Genomic DNA, 25,851 nt, shown 5'->3' on the forward strand with positions numbered 1-25,851 from the left:
ATTTTTGTTCAGGTCCCCGTCTACCCAATCTAAAGCGACAATATAAAGGCATAAAACACATCAAGTGCATGTCAACTGCACAAATAGTTGAATCAATAAAAAAATCCACCAACTCTAGCACAGTGATTGCAGTTACAGTGTGTTGGTGTTTGCAAAGTAGTATTACCGAAAAGTTATTGAAAAGTTTGTTGGCATCTCAGCTTTCTCAAAGCAAAGGTCAGCCAGTTCGTAACCCGTATTGACAGTTCAGCCGTCACTTTCAGGCACGACGTCTTTATTTCGTTATGAGGAGACGAGTGAAAAATCATTTCAAAACAAGTTATCAGCATAATATAGTATCACATGATTATACGGTTTTAAATCGATGCTAAAAGTGGGAAGATGGGAGAATTAACTGCTCATTAAAACGCTGGAAAGAGAGCCGCTCATTGATCTCTTTATTGTTGTACTTTACAGACTGTTTTATTTCAATCAAAAATAAAAGGTTAAAGGTTGAAAGGGATTTCCAGTAAGTCTATTTTTTTATATCAGGACTACTTGGAGAGTGTAATTGAAAATCAAAGCCGCCTACGCAGAAAAATGAAGCTTTGTTTGCTTCATTTCAGCATTTCTGTGGTTGAGACGTCTATGAAAATGAGAATAAAAGGAGACTTTACATAAGTTCATCAGGGCCATGTAGTCTTCTTTTACAGGATCACACATAGAGACTTATAGAAAAGAAACAAGGTGACAGATATTGTGAAATGAGCATCAGTACACCGACTATAGGCAGTCAGCTGCCTGGATTTGATGTCACCTAGAAGTGCAAAATGAAGCGGATGAGTCTGGTCTTGGTTTTGCAATTAATTAGGACTTTTGAGCAAAGAAAAAAAGCGGCAGATTTGAAAGTGAAAAACCAAGACAGTGCATGGTAAATACTGTGTGTGAACTGCGACACCAAACATGCCGCAAAGCTACAGGTTTCCAAGCCAAGAGACATCCTACCACTGTTAAATAAGCGCCTGAACACAGTGCTACAGTTACCAAAAAATCACTTGCAGGCTGAATTTGTATCAAATACCTCCTATGTCTCCGCTGTTTACGCAGACAAAATAACCGATGTGTCTGTCAGTAATTGCGGGGCTTTGTTTTGACATTTTCCAAAAAACCTTTGGGGAAATTAATTTGGTTCCAAGTTGGTCATTTCCCAGATGGACTGAATGATTGTTCCATCAACCTCAATACCGAATTATAAGCCAGTGCATTATTAGAGCGAGTGAGTTTCCTTCAGCTCGAAAATAGGTACCACATTATGCAAATAAGCGGAGACGACATCATCCAGGTTTTTTTTTCACCTAAAACAACCTCAGGGGTTGTTTTACAAGGGAGCATGTGCCTCTGTGCTGGTGTTGTCTGCCCCTGCAGCTGTGCATTATCCATTCTGCTGCCGGATTAATGGGGCAATTGATCAACGGCAGACTTGTGTATCCCAGAGAACAGCTGATCACTCACCTACAGCAGGGCCCGACACAGGAGCACCAATCAGCTGCCGCAACAGCCAGAATGATGGCAGACGCATGGCTGGGCCGGGCGAGCCGAGAGGAGCCCGTCGGCCGATTCCTACCTCCTCCTGACAGCCTGACATTGACAGGAGCTGCAGCAGGGTAGCAACGGGGAGAAGCCGGGGATCGGTTGAACAAGGCAGAAACCTAACAGGGATGAAAACACAGGTGTAAAGCTCAATCACAGAGCCGAGGGCGCGCTCAGAGGGAGACAAATGCTCCACGGCGCCGTCGATGTAATGATATACACTTGAAAAGACATCACAGTTGATCGTATAGATCGAGGAGACGACGGAACAGTTTGCATCAGCGGCTTCGACGAGGAACAGACGCGAGGATGCGGAGATTCCACTTATTGGTATTCAATCGGCGCACGTTTCCCGCTATCTGGCAAACTGCAATCAGCTCAATCGCTGGCCGCTCATTGTAAATAACAGAAAACAGATTTACAGCTTCCAGTGTGCGACTTACACAGTTGCTTTCTTTCACCACAAATAACACCCAGGAGCTGTTTCACATAGTCCAACCCATTCCTCCTACCATGATGGGAAGCCTGCAGGCACACAGAAAGAACACAAAAAAGTATAATACATGGCAAAACATATGTCCATCCATTATCTATACACCACTTAATCCTCATTAGGGGTTCTGGAGTCTATCCCAGGACACGAACCAGGGATCTTCTGGCTGCAAGGCAAAATTGCTAACCACCAAGTCACTGTGCAGCCCACATTAAGTCTAATTGAATATTAATATTAGTAATTTTTACTTTTCAACCAAACAACACCACTAGTCTGACTCGCCAATTATTGACTGTGGGTATAAACCTGCCATTTCCTGTTTATTTTAGGCAATTTTTTAAACCCCTTCCACTTTATTCATGTCACCATTTTCAAAATTGCCCCAACAACAACCTTAACACTAAAAAAAATGGTAAGTTAGGGTCTTAAACATCACAGTAAAACCTTCTCCACCATCAGTGACGAGACTATAAGAGGTTCTTTTATTTGTTTTTTAAGCTAATTATAGGTCAGCATCCACAGAATAGCTTCTGTTAACTGTTCTGTGATCGAGGCAGGTGGGTCAGGGAAGATCAAACCTTCCTCTTCCTCCTCCATTGACATTTTTGAAGATGTACATGTTTTCAATGGATTTTGGTAGTTCTCTGTGGTCCTAATTTGTTTTCTAGCATTTTTGATTCATTTTATGTGAAAACATTGGTCTAAAAGCTCATTATCCTGTTTTGTCTTATTTTAATATCTGGTGCGATTTTACTCGATTTGGGGAACTTTGGCGAACTCAGGTTGTTTTTAAATGTACTATACAAATAAATTTGATTGGAACTAATTTGATTTTGGTGTTAGCTTCTTCTCAGATCACCACATGTAGAGTAAATCATGACAGCTACCAGCTACTGGTTTCCAGATTTCAACATGAGTGCCAACTGGTAATAACCATCATATATATCATTTTGTTTTTTTTTTCTGAGTAATATCTGGCACAAGAATTTCCATCTCAATTCAGAATATCCCAGAAACCACCTTTCAGGATTCTGATGCCAAATATTGATCCGTTTTCTGACATGAAAATCTTGGGAATAGTCGATTTGATACGTTTTCACTCTGGCAGCTTCATATGCCAGTGATACTGACTTGACTAACTTTACACAAACTTCTGCCATATCGGTTTGATATGCAACACCCACATGTTTGGTTTTAATGAGGCCAGTGAGCTCCTGTGGAGCAAAAGTTTAGGCAAGCTTCCCCTGTTGGTCACCAAATCTAATATATTTGTCTCTTTTATTGATAAAAGTCTTATTCTGAAATCAATATGTGGGAAATTAGCAGTTGCAATGATAACGTTTTCATCTCTGAAACTTTTTCCTCAAATTCCCCTATTTTACTATTCTGCAAAGACACAGTCAAAGCATCCCTGGCTCCCAAAGAAACACAAAGAGGCGCTATAGCAGAATGATAATGAGGTGCAGCCAGATGATTATGTACAACAAAATCGGCTGTCAAAGCGAGACTATAAACTCAATGATTTCAATGGTATAGATGACAGACAGTGAAGCACCATCTTTAGCAATGCAGAGACTCTGAAACAGAATTGGAGTGGTCACAACATCAGGCTTTTCTCTTTCCATCTCCAATGTTTTCTTATTGCAGGGTGTCCTTGCACTGCACTTCCCTGCGATCACTTGTCCATCATCCGTAAAATATTGTGCTCTCAGAGCTGCAGCCCTCCCACTGCACCGCTACAGCCTGAGTTTGTAGAAGGATTCAACCAAAGGCAGGAAATGATCGCTTAAACCGGCTGATTTTATTCTACTGTAAGTGTAAGGCGGTGGAGCTGTATGGTAATGCTGTGTAATGTAGCTAACGCTGAAATGGTAGAAGACAGAGAGGCTTCATGTTGCAGAACCACGTGGCCTTTAGTCTGGGATGTGCAGCACAAATCCATTTATATCTTCGGGTTTGTTTTGATGAAGTCTGCAGTAGATGCTGCTAAACAAGAGAGAATTCGTCTGAAGGACTTTGAAATCTGAATCAGTTTTTAAAAGAGCTTCAACTCGCAGTTTTCAAGATTGTAGATCCAGACAGGCAGATGATCAGATGATGTTTGAAGAGGTTTTAATGGAAATCTAATTAGGGTTTTGAGAGAGAAAAAGTTTAACAGCTATGACTATTTCTAGACTGACTGAAGAGAAAAAAATGGAAATCAGTGCGACTACAATCTTCTGTGTCATTAGCAAGCCGGTCAAATTAAAGCAGGAACAAATATGTTTTAGTGTGAAAGGGTAAGCCTCATAATGATGACCAAACGGAGAATGATCAACCCTATTCTTCCATTGTTTAGAAAGTTTGGGTTTTACAATGTACAACATATTAGCCATACTTTTGTATTTTTATGTGAATTTTGGAGAATCTCAAAATTGCATAAAAAAATAGTTTTCTCACTTGCTTGAGGTGATTTTTGTCCTCTTTGAAAGAAAGTTATTGTGAATAATGGGAGACGAAACTGTGTTTTCTGAATAAGTTTTGACAAAGGAAGCATTTAAATCCCATGACTGACCATCTGTTGCTGTCTCTTCAGTAGTTTCTGTCATCAAGTAGCATAAAATATGATGTGATATGAAAGAATATTTACAACCTGCCTAACTGAAAACTACAAATCTCTTGTAAATGGGCAAAAGTTTGCTTTTCTGGTTATTCTGACCCACAAACTGTAACAAAATGCAAAAGTTGGTGCATGAGTGGTAGCAAGTCCATGTAGCTCTGAGAGTTTTTTTTTTTTTGAAGTTGTTTTACTTTTTGTTTACATGACATGATGCTGTGAGAAGAATAGTGAATACAAAGGGGGACCTCTTTGCATTGCAGTGGTGTAAGTACAGAGTTAGAGATCACATTCTGGCTGAGCTGAAGACCAGTATTTATACTTTTTTATTCTACCATCAACTTAACTTCTTCTGCCACCAGCACCATTTGTACCTTATTTTTCTTACATGTAATATGTGTGAGCTACTAGATACCTAAACTTACCCAAGAGGATGAATATAGTATCTGTCTACCTCCCTTTCTACGTATCTACCTACGTATCTACGTACCTGCCTACATATCTACCTACATACCTACATACTGTATCTACCTATGTACCTAGCTATCTACGCATCTACCTGCCTATCTATCTACCCACCTACACATCTACCTACCTATCTACAGTCAACAAATTTTCATGATTAAGGTCTTATGGTGCAAAATTATGACAAAGTAGTTTTCCCAGTCGTAAAAATACTGCATAAAACAGTACATACTTTGTGAGGGCTGCTGTAGTACACCCTAAATTTAAAAACATAAACTTTGCATTTTGAAACTAAACTCTGGTTTTGTTTGTGGCTCCTTTAACTCTGTTTATTACAGTCATGCATAGTGTAACCCATATCCCCACTTTCTACTGACACTATGCAACTACGCAGCTTATTTGCTTTTTTTTTTTGGGCTACATTTCAAAACGTTCCCTAAAATTTGCTTGACATTTACATGAAATAAATCTTAACAGCATTTCAAGCCAAGAAAAGCAGCGTTATAACAAGGGAGATACTGAAAGGAACAAATAAGTCAATGGGGAAACATTTGTGCAACATTTAGCAACTACAGAGGCAGATGTTTCACACAGGATGGGATCAAATCAGTGCTAACAAGGAGCATGTTGGACTGAATTATGTAGCTAGATACACAAAAACAATCTTTCTATTATGCTTGGCATTTTGTAACATACTGGACATTTTAAATGTACACATGAGGCCACAGTGTGAGTTTCATGTTTACATGTTATTTACACATACATGATACCTATAATGCTTTGAAGCACATGTAGAAACATGTTCCACTGACTGCTCAGTCATGCATCATGAGCACACACCGTACCGCAGAGCTCTTAAAGAGAAACTCTATTATTCATACATGTATTAGTGAAGTGTCAGACCACCCTGCAGCTGCCATCATTCCTTTTTTTAACCACACAACCCTGTTTTGTGGCTCTTTTTTTAGTGTTTTGGGTCTTTTTTCCTCACATCTGCCCATGTAGGTCACTTCATAAGTTGCAATCGCTCAGCAAGCTGACAGCGAATAAACAATTCAAATGTGTAAACGAACCCCTTACATGGTTTTAAAACCCTGAAGAGTGCTGTCAGGGTTAGCGATAGCAGCGTGTGTGGTTGGGGCTTGTGGAGATGTCATGTGGTGAATTTGCTTCAAGATAAAACAGGTCTATATGTAAATGCCTCCTTCTTTTACTGACGTTAGAAATGAAAGCCTCTGCAGAAACTGATATTATTGGTCGGGCAGAAACTTGAGGTTTAAAATTCACCGAACACACAAGTTGCTTCAGATAGAGCTTACTGCAAATTTCTAATTGCAAATAGTGATGTGACCCTAAGATCTAGCCTCTGAAGGACGCCAAAAACAACACGACTGGGTGAATACTGGGTTGAGTCAGATAAGAAGATGGGCAACGGCAAGAAAGCATTGACAAATTGAAAGAAAAAATAGAGAGAGAGAGAGAAAAGGGCTTTAAAGCTCGCCTTACATAGCCAAGATAAGAAATAATTGGTTAGATCCAGGGCAGCTGTGGCTAAAGGGAGGATTCAGAAAGTGCCATGTGATGCAAAAACTCACAGCCAAGATTTTGCATTAGAATATTATGCAAAAGGAATGAATGAAATTGTGTCAGAGCAAATTGTCCGGATGATGGGGAGGACGCATCGCCGCAGAAACAGGGACAAGGAGTCGCCATGAAGAATCCCTGGGAATTGATCACCTGATTGAACAAAGCAGACAGAGTAGGGACTGATTAGACGGACTCGACTCTTGAGAAACTGTTTAGCAGCTGCGGTTCCTCACACTAACTGTGACACTCCTCTGCTGCTGATGCTGATGCTGCTGCTGCTGCTGCTGCTTCTCATAAAGCATAACTCTCTCCCCCCTCTCCTCCTCCGTCTCCCCTCCTCCCCCACCATTACATCCCATCCCAGCCTCGGCAGATACCCTCTGTTCTGTTCGCTGTGCCGACCCAGCCCTTCAGTGGACTGTGCCATTTGATCCATGCAGAAGATGATTCACGCTCTGCGATCTGGGGAGTGAGAGCAGCAGAGGAATCCCTCTCACCCCCACTCCCGCTCCTCTGCACATCCATAATTCAGCATTTGCGCCTTCCTCCTCCTCCTCCTCTTCTTCCCTTTTTCTTTTTTTTTTTTTATTCCACTCCCCCCCTCCTTCTCCTCTCCTCTCCTTCCTCTTACTGCTTTGGCTGCTTCTACTCCAGCACCACCAGCGTCCATGACCTGAAGCTCTCTCTCTATGTGGCATATCTGGAGGTGAAGCTGCACAGGTAAGGTGAGTGCTACTTTCAAGATTCAGAGTTTGCATGCATGCATGATTTGAAAAGACTTGTGGGTGATTCGCTTCCTAACTTTGTTGCATAATTTACCTTTTTTTTTTTTTGCAAATAGATGATTTTTCTGGAGCAAAGACTTTGGTTGCTATGGCAGCTCAGCAAAGTTTAGAGAAATAATATCTGGTGGATTGCAAATTGGTTGTTGCGTGCAATAACGTTTAACCCTCCTGTCATCCTGCGGGTCAAATTGATTCATTTTAAAGTTTGAAAATGTGGGAAAAAAATGTATTTTCACAGTGAAACTTCTGGTGTCAACATTTTCAACATTTTTGGGAAATTTCTGAACATTTTTTGGTAGAAAAAGAGAAAGGTTAAAAAAAATGTTTCTTTAATAACATTCGCAAAAAAATCAACCAAAATCCAGCGAAATTCACTGGATTTCGGTTGATTTTTTTGTGAATGTTATTAAAGAAAATATCAGAAGTTTTACTGATTTATATGCAATCACTTTAGATATTTTTAGGATTTTTTGGAAGATTTTTTTGAAAATATTTACAAGAATTTTCTGGCCAAATTTGGGGGATTTTTTTAATTAATTAATTAATTAATTAATTTTTTTAAATAAAATTTTTAAGGGAAACTTTTAAGGAATTATTGGAATTTTCTTTCTGAAGGTTTTGCAAATTTTCAGAAATTTGGGGAATTTTTTTGCTGAATTTTTGGATTTTTTTCAGACAGGGAAATTATATTTTTTGATGCCCATAAATGAAGATAACAGGAGGGTTAAAGCCCCCTGTATGAGTTGCTAAAATCCCCCCGATGCACATTCACCTTTCACCCCATCCTGCAGACAAACAGTGGAGCTTGTCATGTGAGTTCAATGACTGGACTGATGGTGGAGCTCAAAGGAAACTGGAGGCAGTAGCATAGTAACAGGCTGATGCCCCCACTATTCTATATATGACAGTTAATGGCCACGTCTGGGTAGGGTTTATGGCTTTTGATCAGCTAGCTGTGTGTTTAGCGTCTGGAGTTTTCACTTTTGAGACTGTGTGATGATTAAATGCAAAATCTGACTGCTGCTGTATGGCATAAAAGGAGTTTCTGTGCATGTTTTCCCTGTTTCTATCACAGCAAATACGTGGCCAGAGGTTGATTTGCAACCCCGGCCCGAGGGTGGTAAATTGATTTGATAAGCTGTGGCATAGCTTTGAGTTGATTTCATGTCGGCTCTCTGTTTTATAATGCAGCGGGTGTAGAACAAGCTGCTGCCAGACAGAGAGAGAGAGAGAAAAACTAAATTAAAAAAATGAAGAGACAAAGAACATGTAACATCTCAGTGAGAGTGGCTGCTGATGCGCTCCAACATGCGAAAGTATCGAGGTGCACTGAAGCCGACGTCTGACGCAAGATTGTCAACACAGCTGGATTTCAGAGAGGCTGGTTCAGAGTGGGATACTGTTGAGCTTCTGGAATTGAGTGGGATGAGAAAAATAGAACTCAAACAGTGATGTTTACTGGATAAAACAAGCCGCGAGGAAGCAGATTTAACCACTCGTGCACTATAATTGAATTGGACTCTTCCTCGTGTTAGTTTTACATGATCAAACATGCTCGTTTAGTTGTTTATTGTGACATTTGTGCCATCCTCCATTCACTGTGACTGCGCTGTGAAAGAGCTGCACTGCTGGCGAACTGCATTGGAAAAGACTCATTGATAAACGGCACAGTGTTAAAAAATATTGCCTTTGCTTCTGTGGTTTTTGTAAAAATAGGTGCTATAACAACTAAACTGAAAACCCCTTTTGAAATTTAGCACAAAAATTGCTCGGTGTTTGTTTAGCATTTTGTCACAGTGGCTTGAATTGTGTGAAGGGAACACAATTATAATTTGTCACACAGGAGGTCTTTGTCACACAGTGCATTTTATGAATTTAGCCAACAAAAATGAATATTTTTTTTGTGTGTGTCTGGCAACAGTTTTGGTGATACGGTGCCACAGCTGAGCCGCTCAAGTGTTTTTAAAAGAGGTGTTCATGCACTGCATTTCTAAGAGATCTCATTTCAATCATTTTGGAGCTGGAGGATGTTTTTTTTCCCCTTTCTGCTTCTATTTTACATTGGTGCCAGCGCTAATGTTGCACCTTGAAGATTCCGAGGCTTCATATTAATTTGCACCACAGAAGAATGAATTCCTGCATTTGCTCTCATGGAACTGGAATGTATTAACACATCCTGGTTTTGTAAATATATTTAGCTGCTGCAAACTGTACTAGGATCAAATTAGCCTGTGACCGACAGTGCAGTGATATACAGTATCGTCAACAGAAAGTACCTTCCTGTAAAGCAAAAAATAGCTGAATTTGAGCCAGTCTTCACAAAAATGCTGTGAAAAAGCACTGTCCGTGTAATGAAATGCATAAAGCAGGATTTGTTTATGTTTTTCTGACTCTTGACCTCTTGTGTTCATTTGAACAATTAGCACTTGTCTCTTGCATAACATTTATGTGTCCGTTCAGGACTTGGCTTCTGACAGGACTCCTGGTCTGGTCCACTGGTCAGGTCAACCGGGCAGCAGTAATATCGTCAGTAATATGTTCACTGACATATTTTTTGGTTTGTTTGCATTTCCAGCAAAGAGACCAATGTTGTACCACTTGTAGCAACTGAAGCACTATTCAGCTTTTGCTTGTTGGTTGTGAGTTAAGCTTTCCCAGCATTTGGTTAAGAAAGATCAAGGCCTGCTTGAATACATGAGTCTACAGTAACTTCAGACACAATGTGCTTATTTACATTTAACTAAAACTGTAATTTTCCCCTAACTTTAATGTGCTTTTAGCAAAGGTACTTTATTTCAGTGGCTTTGTAGGCCCAACATCTATCCCAACCACCTCCCACTACATCAGAGAAAGTAGGAGGTGGTTGGGGTGGATGGTGGGCCTACAAAGCTACACAACAGGTTTACATTTTGTTCAGCAGATCTGTAGGACTGACATCCACCCCAGTCACCTCCTACTGACAATGATGTATTTCAGAAAAGTGGTGCTTCACACATTAACAAAAAAATGGCCAGCAATTCCATTGTGTCTGTGTGGTTTACATGATTCTAGAGTTAGCTTTAGCTGTACTAAGGTGCTAAGGTAAGTTTGAAAGTCTTCAAGGTTGGACTTTGCAGCTCATGTGCCATTTCCATTTAACATTTAAAGCTTGTTTCTTTCAACCTTGGCCTTTATGTGCCCCTAATCCTGACTGTGTAGTTTCACTTTCTTCAACTTAACCAGACCTTTACAAGAGCTGAACATGAAGCACACTTACATATATTGTCATACACTAGATATGAGCGCTTGTCAGACAAAAACGTGCATTTTGGCCAGAAAACATTTCCTGCATTACTTATTTAGACATTGCCAATTATAAAATTTTGACCTTGCAACAATTGTTTGCAGGCCACAAGAGGTTGGGGAAATTTCATTATGCGAATGAAATCATAAAACAGAGAGGCCGAGGCGTAATTCATTAATAATAAACAACGCTGCTCTTGTTTGAATAGGGCTATTAGCGGCGGATGGTCTGCATCTGGGTTTCAGAGTTAACAGGATTTCATTGTTGCACTTTCCATATAGCTGTTGATTAAAAATGCCTCCAGCTGATAGGTGTGATTATCCAGCTGCTACCTGATGTCAGAATATAATAAGCATAATGGCGGTGGTGCTAAATTACTTTCATGTCACAGACTTAGCAGTAGACACGACACGGTTTCACTACTCTGAGACAGTTTAAAAGACCAAAAAAACAGACGGTAATTGGCAGAAGTTTGGTACACGGAGAATATCTGATGAGGAGAAGGCAAAGGCAAGGTCCAGGAAAAGTCAGAAAAACACCAGAAAGGCTGGGTAAAGCGGCTAAAATGCTCAGCACAGTGTAAGCTGATCTGGCACAGACAGAGGAGAACACTGAGTAAATACACCAAGAAGGGCAGGGTAATGAGGCACAGGTGAAACAAATCAGGCAATTACAAGGGCGGGAGACACGCAAGGGCAGAAAATGAAGTATCTGCAATGAGAAGACAGTGGAAATATCTGAAAATTAAGCAGGAAAACTCACCCTGGGAAGTAGTACTGGATGTGAAATGATAGGAAACCAGGATGAGACATTCATAGATCTCAAATGACTCGAAATACAATGTGGAAAATCTTTAGAAATTTGCTGATTTTGAGATGTATTGTCAGGTTTATTCTACAAATAACAGGATCTTTCCATTAGCGCAGTAGCTGTATTTCACCATCATCCAAGGCCACGTCAATATTTTTTTTTCTTCTCTATACAATCACATTTCCTGTAGAGGAGATTCCCCCTCAGATGGAAAATCTGCCAAAATGCCTTTTCTACTGACATGTCAAACTGCATTCAGAAGAAAACCCAAACCTCTATTCGAAACCCTCGCTGACATCTGCTTTTCCTCACCTTATTGTTTCCACAAAAAGGTTTTTATAGGTTTCTTTCAGACATACTTTTAGAATAACAAGTCGACCCATCGATAAAAGGACTCTCAAAGTGCTTCTTTACTTTCAACAGCCTGGTGCGGATTCACCAGCGAGTGTTTAGGGCAAGCACATATTTGATCATCGATTTCCTGAAAGAGAGAGGAAACTTGTGGATATATCATATACTATGAACAATTTCTGCTCTGAATGAAAACAGCTGTCTTCATTTTTTAAGAGTTTTAACAATAGGAAAGTTTTCTATATTAAAAATAATGACTTTTTCATTTAAAGCAATGGGAGTGACAAACCAAAATGAAGCGCAGGAAGCAGGAGAATTTAATTAAAGCATGCACAACAGGAAAATGAAAAGGGAAAAAAGTTAGAAAAGTGAGCAGCCTTGTATTCTTTTCAACCTTTGAGGTTTTTGCTCACTTTAAGAGAAGATTTTTTTTTTTTAAATGTCTCCCTGGGGAGCATCATGGCACCAAATCCTCCGAGTGTGTCTAGGGACGTGCCCTTTAAAAGATTACTTTGCTGGCATTTCTTCATCATTAGTCAGCTGGGAGTGAAAAGACAGCAACGTTGTGGGAGAAGGGGTGTAACAAAGCGACAACAGTTCCAGGCAAACCCACAATGCTCCCTCTTACTTTGAAAACACCTTTGCCAGCTGAACCTCGGTGATTCATGCATCTGTTTTTTTCTCTTTTTTCAGAAGTTATAATCCTCTGCTTAGCAGTGAGCAAGCATTTAAATCAAACATTTCACATTTCCAATTTGTAATGGTGACTTGGGCGAAAGTTTTTCTCCCTTTTTTTTTTTTTTTGAAAAAATTCACCTTGATTATTATTCAGCTGTGAAACATTTCTAGCCGGGCAAATCGACCTTTGATATTTACAGGCTGCAGCCTGTTTGGTCTGATTCCATTGATCCCCATTGATTCATTCCACATGGGGCGTCTCCGGGACCGTGTTTGCCTTGATCAATGGGTCCGATGGGTAAATACAAATGCCTGCTATCTTTCCCCTACTTCAACCAGTCCATACTAATCTCCTCATATGGTGTGAAGGTGATAATATATTTCAGAGATACTGATCGCACAGGTCTTCCTTGTCTTGCTATTTTGTCTTAAGACGGGCACCATTAAGAGGATGATTCTCTTAGAGATTGCACAGAAAGGTGGCGAGAGATTGGCTCAATAACGAAGATGAAAGTCACAGAAGCAGCGATACTTTAATTTGGCCGGAGGAGAGGATGTTGTTTCCAAATTGCCTAGTGGAGGTCCACTCCTTGCACTAGAGAGATTCTTCAATACAGACTCCACTGAGCCATTAGAGGAACAAATATACAATATCTATACACTCACACAGTGAGGGGGAGAGCGACAAATGTTGCCTCGTGTGGATTAACATAATAGGATGCAAATATTTTTGATCTCAGCCTGTTTATTTCATTAACATTTCACAAAAAGCATTCAAACATTGACAGATTGGGCTCATCCACAAACACATGCACCCAAGTTGTGTTCTGTTCTTTTTTTTCCTTACAGTATGAAAGCTGCAGTCCGCTGTGGGGATTCCACTCAAACTGACAGTTTTTCACATAAGCTCTGGTTTTACAGACGAAAATAGCCTAGCTCATGAGTGTTTTGATTAAAGACGAAACTACACAATAAAGAAAAAGGTAGTGTGTTAATGCTATGTAATGCAGATTTCCCTTTAAGTAGCTAAATTCATGACAAAACAGATAAAAGTAACAGATAAAGGTGGATAATTAGCTTATTTCCAATGTAGCTTCACATATTCTTGGAAATCTCACTCTCATAGCCTCAACATTTGGAGATTTAATGTACCTAAATGGACCCACACTATCAATGCACGTACAAATCGCTCTGCCAAACCCACTCACTGAAGAGCAAATGCATATAGCGCATTTATTTTTAAATGCGCCAAAATGAAGAAGAGGGTGAGCATGTGGTACTTAACCCTGCCTCAGAGACATAAAAGCTGTCATGATAGGTCCTGACAGCATAAGGTGATTTTTTTTTTTACGTTCGCCACTGACATCTCAAATGCTGCACCGGCGAGATAAAGTCTCGGTTTAAATTGCCTCCGATTCTAAATTAGCTCTGAATCTAATAACTTCTTCCAAGATTCCTTTTCTTCACATGAGAAAAGTCATTATGCAGTAACGGCGCGGCATGTCAGCAACACTGCCAACAGTGGTGATGAAGCAGTTTGGTACGAGGTCAGGGATTTTGACAACATCTGGGCTTGTCAGCGATCAGTCTATACTTTTACAGGTTAAAAGGGACCCACTAGGGCATTTTTCTAGACCTTTCCCTGGCTCAAAAATGTCTCAGTGTGCAGGAAACAACAAACAGCAGCAGTTACATTATGTGTGTGACCTAATTTATATCATAATCTGCCCTGCACTGAGCCAAAAACACACCATGGAATAACTGTATTTGAGAGCATAGCAATCAAAATCCTGCCACATTTGAAGGTGCAACGCAAAAATCTTCTGCTCATCTGAGCAAGTCACTTTCTCTAGTCTTGAAACATTACTTTCCCGAATGCAAGTGACAAATGCTAGTTGTTTCCAAGGCAATTTAACTTGAATAAAGCGTTCTTTACGGATCGATCTGTCTCCAGACTAGTGGAGTGGCCTGGATTGTTTCAAGATATTGACATGAAAAACAAATCACTGCATTGTAAAAGTGGAAAAAACTGCGTCAAAAATTGACGTTTTGAGTGATTTGCTTGAATTTAGACACTTTTAGCATGGAGATGGTTCTTCAAACAAGTGAAACTGCATTTAAAAAGTGATTCAGTGCTTCCAAGGAATCAGACTCACCATTGCAAAAGGGAGATGAAATCGTCAGTAATATGTTCCCTGACAACATTTTGAAGTTTGCATTTCCAGCAAAGCACTAGTCAGCTTTTGTTTGGCTGTTTAGGTTTCAACAGTTTTTGACTACAATCTTTCCCTAAACTTAAAGTGCCATTAAATAACTACACTTTATTTAGGTGACAGTGTGGGCCCACTATCCAGATCCAGATTACGCAGAGGTAGCTGGGGTGGATGGTGGGCCCACAGGGCCATAGTCCTACTTACTCAGAATGTAGTTGGGGTAAATGCTTGCCACACAAACCAAGAAAACAGGTTTGTAAGCCCACCATTTACTCCAACCACCTCCTACTACATCAGAGTAAGTAGGAGGTGGATGGTGGGCTTACAAAGCAACAGAACAGGTTTATACCATCCACTTCAACCACACCACCACAAGAGAGGAGATGAAATGGGGAAAAAAAGAACCTCTTAATCTTAAGAAATCTTTTCGTATATATTTTTTGCAATAACTGTAAATAATTGAGCTACTCACACAAATGCACATCAAAATAGCGCAATAAATTAGCTGCTGGCGTCAGTGTCGCAACAGCACTATGAAGCTCAGAAAGCTTCGACTCCTCCATAGCCAATTCATCATTATTTTTTACTTCTACCTCCACAAGTCAGGTAATTTCACAGGAGTGCTGCTACACAACAGCCCAAATGGCCTTGAGTAGGTAAAGGAGGGAGGGATGCATATTCACCGCCGGTGTGGAGGCACAGTCTTTAGCCATGACCTATTCTTTTTGGCCAATGGGAAAGAGAAGTGTGCCAGCATGATTAATGGTCATGATTACTTACTCAGAAAATGTGGTTTTCTGGCCCAGCAGCTTCACTTTTGTGACTTAAACCCGGGGCGAGATGTTTCATCATGCAAGCAAAGCTGCACACAGACCACACAGACAGAACACATCACTAGATAAAGCGTTTACCGCCATGTGTTTGGATAGAAGAAAACCTCCTGTGGATTGTTATGTGGACATTTAAGGCGAAGTTGAACATCAATAGCGGCCTCAGGACTTTGTAGCCGGTGTCGTGCCGATGCTAGAGTTGCGCTTGTGGGCGTGTGTGAGAACAAAACAGGCTAATTCAATTACAGATTGTACCGGGAAAGGAAAGCGCTGTGAGGTTAAAACACTGTTATATACTCTGCACCAATACCTGATCTGAATCCAGAGTGCCTCCGTCATATCACAGAGAAGCTGCTGACCAAATAAACACACAGCGAACCTCGAGGGATCCTCTGATTAAACCACAAGACGGCATGATACTATGCATTTGTCAAAAACACCTCAGAGTAGCTGCATGGCGAGTGTGTATGCAAGCACTGAAGCCCATGCATATGCAGGAGTGTCTGTTTGTGCTTGCTTTTGCGGCACTTGTGCACTAAGGAGCTCCCCGGCGACACTCCCTAATCATTAACCTAAAGTTAATGTCTATCACAAACACCACAGCGGCCCTCATTACGACTCAGCGCTACTCCACCTCCTCAGAATGACTCTCCATATTGCCACTAAGCCTTAAAGGTTAGCCCTTCTGAAAGGTTACAGCTCCCTGTGACATTTCCTTCAATGACTTATTTGGCCCTTTGTTTTTGATAAATATCAACCGGGTTGTTGTTGCCACTCGGAATTACTCGCTCATTAAGCCGTAATAAGAGGATTTGGATTAACTGTTAATGAGGGAACCTGTGATTAATCGAATATGTAGATTAGAATGATTGAAGCTCATCTTTGCCTTTTGGTCAACCTCATCCGACCAAAAAAAAATAAAAAAAGAAGTGAAGAAAATCCCCAGCGTCAACATCTTGCAGCACAGTTCACGATGGCGAGCAGACATAAATATTAAAGTCACATTAATTAGAGCGGATAACAGAAACATCAAGTGCAGAGGAAATGTATCAAATGCTAAGCAGTCTAATAATCTTCCATTTGCCTTTTTTGGCTTGGTGGCAAAAAAAATAAATTAAAAAAAATTCTCGTGGCACTCACACCATCATCCATCACAGAGCAGCTGAAAATATGAGAGCTGCTGAGGTTGTTCCAACAGTACAGGCAGAGAGAGGGTTTTTTTTAAAGTGAGAAAAGCTTAGTTCCTGGCTCAGTAGTGGCTGCTGATGATCAACAACCCCATCAGTCTCTGCAGATAAATCACCATCATTTGGGGGTTTTTTTTTGCGCTATGGGGCCTTAAAATTTTAGTTGTTGCACCTTTAACACCACTGACTGCCAGTTGAAGATTATGCACATCAAAAAATGAGCTGCAAATTCATCTAGATCAGGGGTATTCAATTAAAATTCAGAGGTCCAGTCAGAAAATGTATTAAAGCAAAAGTCCAGAACATCATGTCTGACTTGAATTTGTGCGATATATGTCGATGTAACCTAGTAGTTTTATTAGCATGTAATCAATAACTTACCATCAAATCAAATGAATTCAGTATAATTCAAAAACATTTTGACAACATTCATTAATAAATAACTTTTGATATAACTGTACATCTTAAAACAAAGCACAGAACTTGAAAAAATTATGACTGAACAACCTGAACCAACTTATATACATCTTTAATGATACCTAAATCTAACAAAAAATGTGAACAATTGAACGTTTTTACATTATTTTCCTGTCTTATATCACTCTCCTTATATCCCTGTTGCTTAATGGGAGAACTGAGCTGCCAGTATTTTGAATTGTGGCCCGAATGGTGTCAGGGTCATTCTAAAACACATTTGGAGCTCATCGGTGAGTCTGGAATGATATTTAGCTTTGATTATGTTCATAGCTGAGTAAGCTGCCTCACACCTGTGCATTGAGCCAAACATGGTCAACATGTGACTGCTGTCTGTCCTCCTCTCATCTGTCCCTCGCCTCTCAACTGTTTTCTGAATGCAGAGCTGTGCTGTTTAGCACCTGCAATGGAGAGACTTCACTGACTAGTAGCAGCGTCACGTGGGATGGCTGAACTCGTACATAGTTGGTCTGGGTGTTACCTGAGCTGATAACCAATGCCGGAAATACAGGGAAAGCTGCACCGGTAAAATAGAAGCAACCCGTCGAATTTAATATCTCGTTACAATTTACTGATTACAGGTCTGGGTCTGTATAAGATGCCATTTGGGTCCGGATCCAGACCACGGTCCACCATTTAGTAAACATGGAGAACCACTGCAATTATTGTTCTGGCTTTTCTGGTACAATTGCTGCAAAACTGGATGTTTGGGAAGTGGCCGGCAGACTGGACCAGGTGGAGGAGAGCTGGGAAACGGGGAAATGCAAATTCCAGCAAAAATGGGTAGAAAACACGGAATTCAGAGAATGACTACAGCCCGTTGGTGGTCAAGATGGAGAAGGATTTTGCAGTGATTGAATTAAAAAAATAAGCTTGGTACAATGAGTGTCAATGCCATGAAATCTCACATGCAGTCTGACGGCCACAAATCAGCTGTAAGAGACAGACAACGGTTAACTGTGGCTAGTTGCTTTCCTGTGACCAACAGCGTAACGGCTTCAGTGCTTATAAACAGCACACCTGCAGCTGTAGTGACCACCGCTCCCACCGAGAGCCGCCGCTACTGTGGGAAAATCAAGCAGTCTTTGAACATGTTTTGGGTCAAATGCAACACTGCAGGCAGAGGTGCTCTGGTGTCTGAACACTGCTGTGCAGCACCACTCATATGCATCCAATGAAAGCACTTCTGAATTGTTCCAGGCATTGTTTCTGGATTCAGAAATAGTAAAATGTAGGGACAGTTCTCATATGAAAATCATCTTTTACCAAAAAACAAACTTGTGTAACTTTTCTTGAGTTTGCAGTCATGGCATTAACAGTTTTACAGTATAGCATTAAAAGGCATTAAATTTGACTGGCTGATTTCTGCAGAAACCTGAGACAAACAGCAAACCTTTATCTAAAAGCAGAGTTAGTGCACCTGGCGGCAATTAAGAGTTGATTGAAATGCTAATCGAAAAATAACACATGCATGTCCACTTCATGAGTTATCATCTGTTTATGTGTGCTATTTCATTGCAATGATAACTTGTTTATTGCCACACAATAGGAGTCTTTGAATCCTTTAGCAAGCATACTATACAGACGTGCCGTGAAGCCTGTGTTTCATCAAATAACACAAAGGCCTTGCGCTTGCCTGAGGTAGTCAATTTGCCAGTGAGTAGATGATATATACTAGAATAACAGTAGTATATGATGCACCATAAACACCTTATGAAGCATGACAGCAGCATTTTCCAGCATCAAATGGATTCTTCATTAAAAAAAAAGAACAGCAAAGGCCCACACAGTGCACACATGGTGTACCAGAGGAGTAAAATATGTCACATCTCCAGCCCCCCTCGTTTTCAAATGAATAAACCTGTCATTTCTGTGCAGACTCAGTCGTTTCTTTAATGACTGGCAGCTCTTGCGTCGCTGCCATGAGGCGCCACCGCTGCAGCGGCGGCTCGGCTTTGGGTTTCACAAAGAGCCACGGGGTTGATGGAGTTTGTTGCCACCGTGCGTCTGGTGTGTAGCCCCCACTGGCCATGTTGTGGTCCCACCCGCTCCTGTGCCTCAAAGATTCATTGGTTTTTTTCCTTCCATTTTTCACTGCTTTGAGGAAAGTATTCTAATAGCGCCCCTCAGCAGAATGGCTCAGACAGTAGGGTGTTTAGGCTGAAGATTAAAGAGACAAGGGGGTTTCTCGCTCAAATCCTCGCACTGAGAGGAGTGAATCATATGCTTTTCGTCAGGGCAGTGTCCCCAAGCGCAGGAAGTGGCAGGAAATGCTCCGTGGCCTCGAGCTTTGTTGAAGACTGTGGTTTTTGCGAAAGAGCTTAGAAGCCCAGTCGATGTTGGGGCAACGCTGGGAGACGAGAACGCGGGCTCAGCAAACCTCTCCCTGGAATAATAAATATCGTTGTGTCGAGGTGTTTAATTCTTGACCTCATGCTTGATTCAGTCCTCTGAGTCACTTTTAAATCAATGTTATGGGTATTTGTTGTCGTTTTTTTATGAAAACAAGACAGCAAAAACAGTGGAGGTAAAATCAAAGCTGTGCATGCATGTATCCAATCAGAGTTCATTTAGCTTTTCTGAGTATTTTGAACTCTCAGATTTATTTGCTCCAGAAAAAAAATAAAAAAATACACAGTAGTTTCAGCTCAGTGGATTATCAACATCCACTGCAATCATACCTGAACACAAAAGAAACCACTCTGTGAGGACAGTTGGCACTTACAACAGTGATTTTCACGAATAATGCTCATCCTACTAGCGTATAAACATACAAAAACTACCACCTGAGGTGAAAAATTGCATTCAAATCTAACTGATCTATTCTTAAAACTTTCTAAGCTTGATAATTCATGTTATTTTTTAAAATTATTTCAGGAAAATTACAGTTTATGCTGTTGCATATTGTGTAAAAAGGTTTTTTTTTAAGGCAAACTGCAGTTCCATCCCTAATGCAATCCACATTAATACTTTCTGTGTCTGCCTGCTTCAAAATGACTGCCTCGGAGTGTGTTTGATACTTTAAATCAGGAGCCATGGCAAACATGAACCCAATTAATTATTTCATCCATCCATCCATCAGCTAGACCCACTTTTCCCTGCGGAGGGTCACTCAGGGAGGAAGATGGAGCCCATCTCCAGCTATCCAAACCCTGGACAGTTCACCAGTCCTTCAGAGGGCGAACAGACCGCCACGCACACCCAGACTAACGCCTACGGCCAATTTAGGATCACCAATTAACTCAACATGTCTATCTTTGGGCTGCGGGAGGAAGCCAAAGCACCTGGAGAAAACCCAAGCAGGCACAAGAGGGGGAAATATGCAAACGTCACACAGAAAGTCCAACCAGGAGGTTCAAACCCTTCGTTCCGTCTTTTTAATACTAATGTGTGCTTTTGACTGGGCTCCCCTAGGACCTCGATAGATTAGTAATTTTTGAAAAGCGCTAATTAAAACAAAAACAGATGTTACAATGATATGTAGTCATTAGGAGCAGCGTGATTGACGTACCAATGAAAGTCACGGCGTAAAGCACTTGAGAGAAAAAGGTAATCCACTCGGCCAGGTTAAAAGAGGAAATTTATGCAACACAGAAAGCGAGCTGAAGAGTTCTAGACATAAATTATTATTATACACATTTAGCAGGCCGCACTCGCATAAACAGTCACTCCTTTTGCATTCAGAGCTGATGTGTAATCATGTGGCGGATTATAACGCAATCATCACCGTATTCAAAATCCACTCTATAACACTCCGGTTAAAGCGCCACGTCATTGATTTCTGTGTACATTCCAGCAGCTTGAGCATATGTGATGATGAGAGGTGCGTACATGTTGCTTTAACGTACAGGAAACTCCTGGTCCAGCTGTTTGAACCACATTACATGGAGCGTGACGTTAGAGTCTGTTGTTGTGGAGTGAAATCACATATGAGGCATTAAGGTTCACTCAGGGCACCATGATGACTCTATATGTTGTATATCTGAAAGCATTTGAAGGCTCTATAGAGAATATTTGTGTCACAAACCCAGTATAGAGAGAGTGTGTCACAGTTAGAGTGCAATAAATCACAAAAACTGAAAAAGTGCAATAAAAACAATGGAATCAACATGTCCAACATGTTTCAAGTGCTCAGGTGTTAGCAGTACTGAAACAAATGTAGATACTTACCTATTTTTAGTTTTACAACGTCTGGAAACCTGGCAGTTCCCATTATTCTGCACAGAACACTCTTTCACCATGCTGAATGTATCTCTCAATAACTTACTCCTTTGTATGCTATTTTTTAGCTAGTTTTATTGATCCAGTATGTTTTATTTCCCTCTCAGTCCTTCTTGTCATCTCATGCACTAACTTGAACTTTCTAGTTCACCTCATCTGCCTGACTTAGATGTGCAGGAGAAAAACAGTCACAGCACCCAAAATGAAACGCACAAAGAACTAGTGGCACTGCAACTAAAAGAAGAACAAAACCCAACTGGAATTAGTATGTGCTGCTGGATTTGGACACTAGTGAAGTCTTGTTTTCTCTCTCCATGGTTCTGAAACATTCACACCGAGTCTGTCTGTGAATCCATCCATAGTGCCAGAACACCCAGAATCATTCGCTCTGTTTCAGCCCGAGGTGCTGAAACAGACTTCATGTGTCTCTATCCTGATACATTCTCTGTATGTAGATGTTTCATTGTTGATGCTTGGAGTCCCATTTCAAACAAAAACTGATCTTATAATAGTAAAAACGACAGCAAGCGACTATATCTAAAATGTGTTTTATGGGCTTACATGTATATAAGCTTGAGGCATTCGTTTAGGAAATGAAGCGGACAGAAAGGATTTGTAGCTTTTTTCGGAATTCAATAAGAATCTCCTAATTCTCCACGCTACGAGGAAAAACCGTGGCCGTGCTCAGGGAATCCTATGTAGCCTATGGGATTTAAAGAAATTTGTTTAAGTTACACATTCCTCCGGGAAATCAGTAGTAGAAACAAAAAATAAACTAAAATACTTGATGTGTTTGGCAGCCTGTGCACTTCTTTGTAGGGGAGAAAAAAAAGCCTGCTAACATTGCTTTTTGTTACTGTTCAAAGAATCTACTGATGTATGACAGGAAACCTTGTTGTCAGGAAGTGACGGAAAACCTGTGTTGGTGAAAACTGAACAATTATGGATTTCTCTTGCACAACAGATGACAAAACACTGACTAGGATTTGCATTATGTGGCACATATAGGATTGCATGCAGAATAATAGCTCAAAAGTGCCTTTTTCCCCCCTTCTTTAAAGCTAAATCCATTCTCAAATAACAAAGAAATAACCTAAATACCATGAAAGGCTGCAGCATCCACTTGAAAACCCTTTAAATGCGAGTGGTAGCTCAGCCTTAATGAAGCAATAAACCTCTTGACAGGCACAATAATACACAAGACAGAGCAGTACGTTCCCTTAAATTCATAATTATCTATGAAACCGTTTTTAAAAAACAATAACCCTAATACAATGAAACTAAAAATATCATTGCCACTGGTGAAATAACCAAAAAAAAAAAAAAAAAAAAAGTGAACGAAATCCCTAATGCAATGTTCTTTAAAGAGCACAGCGCAGACTGACTGAAAGCCAAAATGAAGCTTTATGGCTTCCTTCCAACTGAAATCTCCACAACACATTATAAATCAGCCCTCAAAGTGCTTAAAATGCATTTCCCCACTCCGTAACCATCCTTCTGAGGTTTGGGGACTCGGGGTGGAAAATGAATCTGACGTCCCAAACCTTAATTATTTGGACATAAAGTGGAGTCATTAGAAGTCGTCTGTGTCTCAGACTAATGCCTGTGACAAGCATACCAACGGGAAAGTCAAGGTTACATTAGTTATGATTAACCGCCGGTCTCTGGCACAGCGATCATTTGCCTTTGAAGTGTCTGTTAACGCCTGATGGTATGGAGTTCATTGTTGGATTCGTCTTGCCTGACAAACCGGAGCAATTCTTTGCACAGAATTGCGCTATCCATCTGCGAGTTATCGATAAATGCATGCCATTAAAATCATGCTTCAAGTCAGACACCTGAGGCTCGCTGGGGTTTGACTTCAGGGGCTTCAGGATGAGGCGTGACATCTCCAAGACAGAGGGTCTTTGTCCGTTTGAATCATTCCCCTGTTCAGTGATTGGCCCCTCAAGTCTTTGAGCAGCCTAAATATTTCCCACTTTATTACTCATAAAGCACCACTGATTGTGCTACTCATATCTGGGCAGACTGGATTACGCTAAAGCCCTTTGACTCTATCACTGCTGATTTCCCTCGAGGCATTAGAATGAACTTTAATGAATCTCCATTTTTACCCAAATCCTTGCTGTGAGGTGCCTTAATTTGACGTGCCATGGGCGATAAATGAGTCAAACACCCAGACATATCAAATGACTAAAGGTGGCAGGTTTTGACCCAAGTCAGTAATTTCTGATTAAGTCCCATCAAGACAAAGTCCTTAATCAAAAAAATTGACAAAAGAAATTTTTAATATTTCAAGCGGTGACTCAGCCATTACTTGCCAAGTGAGTTCAGCGGGGTTTATCTACATCAGTGGGCGCAGAGAAGAAAAGTATAGGTATGTGCAGAATCAGGTTCTGTTTATTTAGCATAGTAAGATAACTTAAAATAAGGAGCTGCAATATATGACATATGGATCAAGACAGAAACAGATTCAGCAACTAATATGCATTGAAACTCATCTTTAAGTGCTTCTTTCTCACCTATAGTTCTTTAGTGTCTCTGTTTTAAAGATGATATACAACACAAATTCCAGTTTTTCAATGTATTTGAACGTCATTACATGTTCTCGGTATGCATAGTCGCATAATATGAGAAAAGACCATCCCCTTGTTTCTTTCCTTTCACCACAAATAAGAAAGAAGCATGTTTCTGAACAAGCTTTGATGTTTGCTAGCCCCCTTTGCCCACTTCCTGTTCTCTGGGCTACTTCCTGCAATTCACTTAGACATTAGGTGTCAAAAAAGGAGTATTTGAGGCCTTCATCCTCAAAGAGACGTTTATAGCAGCAGCTTAGTTGTATTCAAACCTACAGAAACCAAAAAGGGATAAAATCAGCATGATACACTTAATGCTGTGTAATTAGAAAATATTTTAAGCTGAAATTTACATCCTGAGGACTAACAAGATGGACAATAACTTGTAAAACAGTACAATATGAGAACTTTAACATATTTAAAGAACCAGTATGTAGGATTTATTCGTATCTGTTCGCAAAAATGTAATATAGTATTCTAACAGTGTTTTAATTGACAAATATTCACCTGTAACTACATATCGCTGTGTTTTCAGAAGTTTAGAATGCACCTTTTATATCTACAAAGGTTACAAGTTCTTCTCAAGGAAGTCCATGTTTCTACAGTAGCCCTAAATGGACAAACCAAACAATGGTGCCAAAAAAGACCTTTCTTTGAAAGCAGCAGGTTCTCCTACATGCTTCAGTAGTTTGCATTCTATTACCTCACCACCAGATGCCACTAAATTTGGTTATTTTAGCCCAAACCATTTTTACTCCGCTAAGGAACATGGTGTACGTCTGTCTGTCTGTCTGTTAGCAACATTACTCAAAAATGAATAAACGGATGTGGATGAAATTTTCAGGGCAGGTCAGAAATGACACAAGGACCAAATGATTAGATTTTGGCGGTGATGCGGCTTATAGTCTGTATCCACAGAGTTGACAAAGATTTCTGCATTGTGAGATAGCAGCATGGCATCACTGTAACTATGACAATAAGTGAACTCTGCAACTGCTGCCTGCTGACGATCACGATTGTGATCCTACTACAAATCCACCACTGAGGACTTATCAGGACTTATCTGTCAGAAATCACACAAGGAACAATTGATTAAGTTGTGGGGGTGTTTCCAAGTCCCATCGATTCTCGCCGCACGCTACATATTTAGATCACGGTATTTAGATCTCGGTATTCGTACATAACGTATACATGCATAACACACGCCTGTGCTCAGCACAAGGTCATTTTATTTGTGAGTACATCTATATTAAATGGCCACAGTCTATGGTGCCGTGACTTGTGCCACAAATTTATTCAAGATTCCATCCATCAGAAACAATATGACTCTGAGAGCTTTTCTTATTTAGTTCTTGATGCAGCAGCTTTAAGTTACGCTGAGATTCTGCTCATTTAGCTCATGAATAAAATTCTAAAAATTCATTGCATTAACTTGACTTCTTAGACCTGAACAAACTCTCCTTTGCTCTTGTTTGATTCCTGCTTTGTCCACTGTTTCATTGTGTGGAAATGTATGCCTACAACTCCTTATTTGCCTTTATTACTCAGTCTGTCCTCTAACAAGTGAGCATTTGCTTTACGCCACACATTTGTATCATGCAATATTCATGCCTGGTAGGAAACTAGTGATTGGTGGATGAATTCCCTGAGCTCCCCAGCAGTCGTTTCTATTTATGTCATTCGTGCTCAGGAAGGAGAAATGATCTGGTTCTGACCCTTTCCCATATTGTACA

The 25,851-nt window shown here is 40.4% G+C and overlaps 1 protein-coding gene and 1 long non-coding RNA gene across 3 annotated transcripts in view; one reads left to right on the top strand and one right to left on the bottom strand.

The window, feature by feature from the left end:
• Positions 1-1,503: 1,503 nt before the first annotated feature.
• The window catches only part of LOC118471348 (uncharacterized), a 97,968-nt gene continuing 73,620 nt past the window's right edge, over positions 1,504-25,851 (bottom strand). The window contains exons 2-3 of the long non-coding RNA XR_008600410.1: positions 2,013-2,094; positions 1,504-1,688 (exon numbers count right to left, since the gene is read on the bottom strand). This is a non-coding gene — a long non-coding RNA (uncharacterized LOC118471348). The remainder of the gene's footprint in view (positions 1,689-2,012; positions 2,095-25,851) is intronic.
• The window catches only part of LOC111566279 (cadherin-18), a 225,613-nt gene continuing 207,048 nt past the window's right edge, over positions 7,287-25,851 (top strand). The window contains exon 1 of one of the 2 annotated variants that reach the window (XM_055007187.1): positions 7,287-7,430. The gene's annotated coding sequence lies outside the window, so the exon portion shown is untranslated. Of the gene's footprint in view, positions 7,436-25,851 lie in introns of both variants that reach the window. The other variant, XM_055007186.1, reaches the window with a different exon arrangement.

The sequence above is a fragment of the Amphiprion ocellaris genome, chromosome 22, assembly GCF_022539595.1.
Source record: "Amphiprion ocellaris isolate individual 3 ecotype Okinawa chromosome 22, ASM2253959v1, whole genome shotgun sequence".
Taxonomy (NCBI): domain Eukaryota; kingdom Metazoa; phylum Chordata; class Actinopteri; family Pomacentridae; genus Amphiprion; species Amphiprion ocellaris.